The sequence below is a fragment of the Psammomys obesus genome, unplaced genomic scaffold (genome assembly GCF_907164565.1).
Source record: "Psammomys obesus unplaced genomic scaffold, mPsaObe1.curated_primary_1811, whole genome shotgun sequence".
Taxonomy (NCBI): Eukaryota; Metazoa; Chordata; class Mammalia; order Rodentia; family Muridae; genus Psammomys; species Psammomys obesus.
Genome location: NW_026586173.1, coordinates 4,256,221 through 4,264,916, shown reverse-complemented (window position 1 = coordinate 4,264,916; position 8,696 = coordinate 4,256,221). Strand labels below are relative to the sequence as shown.

General features: G+C 36.6%; 1 pseudogene; it reads left to right on the top strand.

Annotated features, from left to right (window-relative positions):
* The first annotated feature begins 4,801 nt into the window (after positions 1 to 4,801).
* LOC129672025 (60S ribosomal protein L11-like) lies at positions 4,802 to 5,348 on the top strand (annotated as a pseudogene).
* Positions 5,349 to 8,696: the final 3,348 nt, after the last annotated feature.

The following is an 8,696-nucleotide window of genomic DNA, read 5'->3' as shown; positions in this document are numbered from 1 at the left end:
TTTTTATTTTCATTTCTCCAATGGCTAAGGATGTTGAATGATGTTGCTTAGATTTCTTTCTCAGCTCTTTTATCATTTGTACATAGGAGGCCTACTTATTTGTTGTTGTTGTTAATCTTTTTTTAAAAGATTTATTTATTTGACATTTATGGGCACTCTATCTGCATATATGCCTGGATGCCAGAAGAGGGCTTCAGATCATGTTACAGATGGATTGTGAGCCATCATGTGGTTGCTGGGAATTGAACTCAGAACCTCTGGAAAGGGAGCCAGTGCTCCTAACCACTGAGCCATCTCTCCAGCCCACTGTTAATCTTATATCCAGCCTCTTCACTAATTGTGTTTATCAGCTGTAGGAGTTTCCTGGTAGGATTTTTGGGGTCATTTATGTATACTATCATATCATCTGCAAGTTGTTAAACTTTGACTTCTTCCTTGGTAATTTGTATCCCCTTGATCTCCTTTAGTTGTCTTATTGCTCTACCTAGAAATTCAAGTACTATGTTGGATATGGAGAGAATGGAAGCCTTGTCTTCTTCCTGATTTTAGTGGAATTGCTTTGAGTGTCTCTCCATTCAATTTGATGTTGGCTTGCTTGCTGTATATCACCTTCATTCTGTTTAGGTATTTTCCTTGTATCCTTGATCTTTCCAAGACTTTTATCATGAAGGGTGTTGAATTTTAGCAAAGGCTTTTTTGCATTTAATGAAATGATCATGTGTTTTGTTTTTGTTTTTTTTTTTTTCCTTTCAGTTTGTTTATATGGTGGATTACATTGACAGATTTTCATATGTTTAACCATCTCTGGGATGAAGCCTACTTGATCACAGTGGATGATGTTTTTTAATTTGGTTTGCAAATATTTTACTGAGTATTTTTGCATCAATGTTCATAAGAGAAATTGGTCTATAATTCTATTTGTTGAATCTTTGTGAAGTTTGGATATCAGGGTGACCATGGCCTCCTAAAATGAATTTGGCAGTGTTCCTTCTGATTCTATTTTGTGGAATTTGAGGACTATTAGTATTAGGTCTTTTTTGAAAGTCTGTTAGAATTCTATACTAAAGCCATCTGTCCATGGGCTTATTTTGGTTGGGAGACTTTTAATGACTGCTTCTATTTCCTTAGGGTTATAGGTTAATTTAAATTTTTTATCTGGTCTTGATTTAACTTTGGTAAGTTATATTTTCTAATTTTGTGAAGTTCAGGTGTAGTAGAAGCTTTGTTGTTGTTGTTTTTTTTTTTTTAACTCAGTTATAGTATGCAAATATATTTTTGTTTTAATCCCAAGTGTGAGAGGGATATAGTGCCGCTTCTAGTTTGTCCACAGCTGTGAACTATGATTGCTTCATTGTTCAGGCTCCCAGAAGGGCATGATCTTTGCCAGCTGCAGGTAGTTTAATTCTTGAAACTCTTAAAGGATATCAGTGCCAGAACACTGAGAGCAAAAGGAGTCTGAAGAGGAAAAAGGCTGCTGCTGGTTTGTCCTGCTGCTGTGTTTGCTGTTTGCTGGTTAGCTGCACTGCTGGATATCCTGACTATGAAGACTGGAATTGGCCAAAGGAAGTAGTTGAAAGAGGTCTATGTTCCCTTTCGTTTCTGTCCTTCTTCCTCTCCTACCTAGTGCTGGGGGTTTGGAAGGGAGGTAGAGGTGTAAGAAACCCCAATAAAGTAGGTAAAAAGTACGCCTACAGACAGTTTTTGAAGTATGATCTAGTGATTCATTGGATTTCCTTGGTGTCTGTTGTTATGTCCCCCCTTTTGATTCTGATTTTGTTAATTTGGATATTCTCTCTCTGCTTTTTAGTTATTTTGGCTAAGTGTTCGTCATGTTGATTTTCTCAAAAAAAAAATCAATTATTTGTTTCACTGATTTTTTTGTATTGTTCTCTTTGTTGGATATTTTATTGATTTCAGCCCTGAGTTTAATGATTTCCAGCTGTCTACTCCTCTTGTGTGTGTTCACTTCTTTTTGTTCTAGAGCTTTTAAGTGTGCTGTTATATTGCTAGTATGAGAGTTCTCCAATTTGTTGTTGTTGTTGATTTGTGTTTGGTGTTTTGAGACAGGGTTTCTCTGTGTATTCTTGGCTGTCCTGTATTTGCTTTGTAGACCAGGCTGGCCAAACTCACAGAGATCTGCCTGCCTCCGTTCCCCAAGTGCTGGGATTATAGGCAGGCACCACCTTGCCTGTGGCTCTCCTTTTTTTTTTTTTTTTTTATGAAGGCACTTCGTGCTATGAACTTTTCTTTTAGCACTGCTTTATTGTGTCCCATAAGTTTGGGTATGTTGTACATTCATTTTCATTGAATTCTAGGAAGTCTTTAATTTCTTTATTTCTGCCTTGACTGTGCATTGTGCAGTAGGGAGTTGTTCAATTTCCATGAGTTTGTAGGTTTTCTGTCATTGTTGAAATACAGCTTTATTCTGTGGTGGTCTGATAGAATCAGGGTGTTATTTCAATTTTCTTGTATCTGTTGAGACTTGCTTTGTGACAGAATATGTGGTTTTCATGAAAATTCCATGAGGTTCTGAGAAGTTATATTTTGTATTTAGGTGAAATGTTCTGTAGATATTTGTTAGGTCCATTTAATTTATAACCTCTCTTAGCTCCATCATTTCTCTGTTTAGCTTTTGTCTGGATGACCTATCTATTGGTGAGAGTAGGGTATAGAAGTCTCCCACTATTAAAGTAGAGGTTTGATGTGTAATTTGAGGTTTAGTAACTTTTCTTTTACAAATGTGGGTTTTCTTGGGTTTGAGACATAGATACTAAGAATTGAGATGTGGGTTCTTCCTTTGATGAGTTTGAAATGTTCTTCCTCATCTCTTTTGATTAATTTTGGTTGAAAGCCTATTTTGTTAGATATTAGAATGGCTCTACACCAACTTGCTTCTAGGGTCTATTTGTTTAGAAAATCTTTTTCTAACTTTACTCTGACATAATGTCTATCTTTGATGTTGAGGTATATTTCTTGTATGCAGCAGAATGATGAATGCTATTTTCCCATCCATTCTGTTAGCCTGTGTCTTTTTATTTTGGAATTGAGTCCATTGATATTAGAGGTATTATGACTGATGATTATTAATTGCTGTTGTTTGACGTTGCTGTGGGGGTAGTGTGTGTGTGAGCATACTTCCCATCTTTTTTTTTTTCTTTTGCTAGTTATTTTCTGTGTTTTCTTGGGTGTAGTTAACCTCCTTCGGTTGGAGGTTTCCTTCTAGTACCTTCTGTAGGGCTATATTTGTGGAAAGATATTGTTTAAATTTGATTTTTGTCATGGGATATCACGTTTTTTTCTATTTGTGGTGATTGAAAGTTGCTGGGTATAGTATATATAGCATTGGTGATCCCTCATTGCCTGCAAAACAGAATCTGTCCAGGCCCTTCTAGCTTTTAGACTCTGTGTTGAGAAGTTGGTATAATTCTAATAGGTTTGCCTTTATATGTTAGTTGCCTTTTTTCTTTTGCAGCTTTTAATTTGTGTGTGTATATGTCCTGTATGTTTAGTGTTTTGAATATTATGTTTCAGGAGAGACTTTCTCTTCTGGGCCAATTAATGTTGTGTTCTGTAAGCTTCTTGTATGTTTATAGGCATCTCCTTCTTTAGGTTAGGAAAATTTTCTTTTATGACTTTGTTGAAAATATTTTCTGGATCTTTGATCTGGGATTCTTCTCTTTCCTCTATTCCAATTATTCTTAGGTTTGGTCTTTTCATGGTGTCCCAAATTTCCTACAAGTTTTATGTCAAGATTTTTTTAGATTTAACATTTTCTTTGACCAATGTATCAATTTCTTTTACTGTATCTTTTATGCCTGAGATTCTCTTTTCTATCTCTTGTAATTTTTTGGTGATGCTTGTGTCTGTAGTTCTTAATCACTTACCTAGATTTTCCATCTCCAGGAGTCCCTTAGTTTGTATTTTCTTTATTGCTTCTGTTTTTGTCTTCAGGTCTTGAACAGTTTTATTCATTTCTTTCATGTTTTTTTTTTTAATTTTTCCTGAATTACTTTAAGGGATTTATTTATTTCTTCTTTAAAGGGCTCTATCATCTTCATAAGATTGGATTTAAGGTCATTTTCTTGTGCTCTAGCTGTGTTGAAATATTCAGGGCTTGCTGTAGTTGGATAACTGGGCTTTGGTGGTGACATATTGCCCTGGGTTTCTTATGTTGGTCTCTAGTTATCTGGGGTTCCTTGTGTAGGTGTGGCCTCTGGTAAAGCATGAGTCTTCTGTCAGCATTGCAGGCTGGGATTGAGATATATTTTTTATATTCTGAGTTTATTCAGGACTTCTAACATAAAGGGATGTCAGATTTTGTGAAAAACATTCTCTGCATATATTTGAGTCTATTTATGTAGTTTATAATATTTATTGATCCATGTACATTGAATCATCTCTTTATCTTTGAAATAAACCCAAATTGGATCATGGTGAATGATCTGTTTGATGTGTTCTTGAACTCAGTTTTCAAGTATTTTGTTGAGGATACCTGTGTCTAAGGTCACCAGGGAGATTGGTCTTCCTCCTCTTCTTCTGCTACCTTTTTTTTTTTTTTCTTGTTTTTGTTGCATCATATCTGCCTTTGGTACCAGGGTAACTTTGCAAATTATTTTGGTACTCTTCCTTCCTTTTCTATTTTATGGAACAGTTTGAGAGCCTTGGTGCTTATTCTTCTTTGCCAGTCTGTAAAGCCCATCTGGGCTTGGGCATTTTTTAGTTAGAGACTTTTAAATTGTGGCTACAACCTCACTGCTTGTTATCTTTTAAAATGTTATATCTCCTCTTTCTGTTCTCCATGATGACACAAGATCAAGGTGAAAAGGAGAACCCCAGCGGGAACTTCGCATCTGCAGGCTCTGCCTCAATATCTGTGTGGGGGAGTGCGGAGACAGACTGACCCGGGCAGCCAAGGTGTTAGAGCAGCTCACAGGCCAGACACCTGTATTTTCCAAAGCCAGATACACTGTCAAGTCCTTTAGCATCAGGAGAAATGGAAAGATTGCTTTTCACTGTACAGTTTGTGGAGCCAAGGCAGAAGAAATTCTGGAGAAAGGCCTGAAGGTTGTGGGAGTATGAGTTACAGAAAAATAACTTCTCAGATACTGGAAAGCTTGGTTTTGGCATTCAAGAACATATTCATCTAGGCATCAAATACTGGACTTCTATGTCGTGCTGGGTAGGCCAGGTTTCAGCATCTCAGACAAGAAGCGCAGGACAGGCTGCATTGGGGCCCAAGCACAGGATCAGCAAAGAGGAGGCCATGCTCTGGTTCCAGCAGAAGTACGATGGGATCATCCTTCCTGGCAAATAAACTTTATCTGAAAGGCCAATAAAATTTTCTCAGAAAAAAAGAAAATTGTTATATCTCATTTTGGTTTAAGTTAGGTAGAATACACACATCTACAAAATTACCTCCTTCCTTTAGATTTTCCAATTTAGTAGAATGTATGTTTTTCTTTTTCTTTTCTTTCTTTCCTTTTGTTTTTTTTGGGGAGGTTTATTTTAGGTTCCAGGTTAAAGTCTACCAAGAAGGGAAATCAGGGCAGGAACAGAAGCAGAGGCTATGGAGAAACACTCTTACTCTCTGGCTCTCACTCCTTACCGACTCACTCCTGTATTCTCTTTTTTTCCTTTCCTCTTATTGAAAATAGCTTCTTTTTTATCATGGAATATATCCTGGTCACGGTTACTCCTCCCTCCTCTTCTCCCACTTCTTCTCCACTCTTTTATCTGGACCCATCCCCTGTCTGTTTACTAGAAAACAGGCTTCTAAAGGATATTAATAAAATGAAATACAATATAATATAATAACATAAAACAAAACTAACACATCAGAATAGGATAATACAAACAGAAGGAAAAGAGTCCAAGAAAAGGTACAAGAAACAGATATAGATGCAGAGGCTCATTCATTTTCACATTCAGGAATCCCACAGAAACATTAAACTGGAACCCATAATATGTATACAAAGGACCTGCAATAAAAAGAGAAAAAATGTAGGATAAAATTTAAAATAAGGAAAAAAAGCCCTTGAATGACATGAGACAAGGAACTTGCACAGATGCTGTTGGGTTTGTTTTCTGTTGGTCGTCTACTGCTGGGCATGCAGCCCACCCTCAAGAGTAGTTTGTTTCCGCACTGAGACACTCTTAAAGAAAATGAATCTTTTTTTTTATTTGCAGGTATTTATCAATTAGAGATAGTTTTTGGGTTACTGATGGGGGCACGTGTCCACTTCTCTTTTCAGCTCTAAGACCCTGTCTGATATAGACCAGTGGAGGCCTTAGCCGTGCCGTTTAGTCTTTGTGAGTCCATATGAGCTTTGATCATGTTGATTTACAAAGCCTTGTGTCTTCCATCCCTCTGGCTCTTACATTCTTCCTTTTCTTCTACACACAGGGTTCTCTTGAGTCTTGAGTGGAGGAGTTTGATGAAGACATCCCATTTAGCACTGAGTATTCCAAGATCTCTTACTAATATCTGGCTTTTTGTTTCTGTTCCCTTCTGATATAGGAGGAAACTTCTCTGATGATGGCTGAGCAAGGCATTGATCTATAAGTTTAGCAAAATGTCATTAGGAGCCATTTTATTACTATAGTCTTTTAATAAAGCAATAGTGTTTGTTTTTACCTAGGTTCCTGGGCTATCTAGTCTCAGATTCTTGGTCAACCAAGCAGTGTTGGGTATGCGTTCCATTTTATGGGATATATATTTTCAAGGTAAGAAAGACCTAATTGTTCTGAATTTTATTGGTATTTGATGTAATGGTTTTCTTTCCTCCAGTCTTTTTTTTTTTTTCTTTTGCTTAGTTTGGCCAAAGGCTTGTCAATCTTGTTTATCTTCTCAAAGAACCAACTCTTTGTTTCATTATTCTTTAAAAACTTTTTAAAATTAATTTCTGCCCTAATCATAGTAACTTTTTTCCATCCTCTGATGTCAGGTCTGGGGTTTTTTTCCCTCAAAGGCCTTAAGGTATATCATTAAGTTATTTGTTTAAGATCTCTCTGATTTCTTTCTTTTTTCTGTTCTCTTTCTTCTTCTTATTTATTTATTTTGTTTTGTTTTTGTTTTCAAGACAAGGTTTCTCTTTGTAGCCCTGGCTGTTCTGGAATGCTCTCTGTAGTCTAGAATGGCTAAGAACTCACAGAGATCCACCTGCCTCTGTCTCCCAAGTGCTGGAATTGAAGGCATGAGCCACCATGTCCAGGCTCTCTAATTTCTTAATGAGGGCACTTAGAGCTACAAACTTTCCTCTTAGGATTGCTTTCATTGTATCCCAAAGATTTTAGTTTGTTGTTTTAATTTTCAAGTGATTCTAGGATTTTTTAAAAAACTTCCTTTTCTATTTCTTTAATAACTCATTTATCATTTCAATAGTATGCTGTTTAATTTTCATGAGTTTGTGTATGTTATAGGATTTCTCTTGCCGTTGACTCATAATCTTACATTGCTGTGGTCAGATAGGATATTAGGTATTAGTTAAATTTTTCTGTATTGTTGAGATTCATTCTGTGTCCTAACATACAATCTATTTTGGAGAGAGACTCATTGACTTTTGAGAAAATGTGTATTTTGTAGCATTAGAATGGATTAAAGTTTCAAAAATGTATTATTTATTTTATGTGTATGACTGTTTTGCTTGCCAACATGCCTACCTCTGTACCCTGTGCATGCCTGGTGCTCATGGAGGCCTGAATTGGGTGTTGGATCTCCTGTACTGGAGTTACAGATGGCTATGAGTCACCATGCAGATGCTGGGATGCAAAGGTTGGTACTCGGAAGAGCAGCCAGTGCTCTTAACTCCTGAGCCACCATTCTAGCCTCAGAATAGAATGTGTTGAAGATGTCTGTTTAGTCCGTTTGATCGAGGATGACCTTTATTTTATTTTATGTTTTATTCATTCATTCATTCATTCATTCATTTATTTTGAGACAGGGTTTCTCTGTGTAGCCCTGGCTGCCCTGGACTCACTTTGTAGACCAAGCTGGCCTCGAACTCACAGAGACCCACCTGCCTCTGCCGCTGGGATTAAAGTGCTGGGATTAAAGGTGTGTGCAACTACGCTCAGCTTTAGGATGGCCTTTAATTCAAATATTTTCTTATTAATTTTTTTAAAGGAAGGCCTGTAAATTGATGAAAGTATTATGGGGTGTTGATATCACCACCAATATTGTACTAGGATTAACCTGTGACTTTACACCTAATAGTATTTGTTTTATGAAATTGGGTGTACCTCTTTTTGGGCCATGCATGTTTAGAACCATAATATCCTCTCGATGGATTGTTTCTTAATCAGTATGTAGTGACAGTCTTTGTCCTTTATCACTAATTTTGGTTTGAACTTTATTTTGCTAGATATCACAAGAGTGACACCTGCTGCTTGTGTCCTAGGTCTATTTGTTTGGAACACACTTTTCCATCCTTTCACCCTAAGATAGTGTCTGTTTTATGAGGTGAGGAACATTTCTTGAAGGCAGCAAATAGGTGATTCCTTCTTTTTGATTCAATATAGTACTCTGTCTTTTGATTAGGGAACAGACATCATTAATATTTAGAGTTATTGTTGAAAGGTATGTTAATTTGTGGGGTTTTTGAATCATTTGTTTTCTTCGTCTACCTATCTATCTAGCTGTCTGGCTGTCTGTCTATCTATCTATCTATCTATCTATCTATCTATCTATCTATCTATCT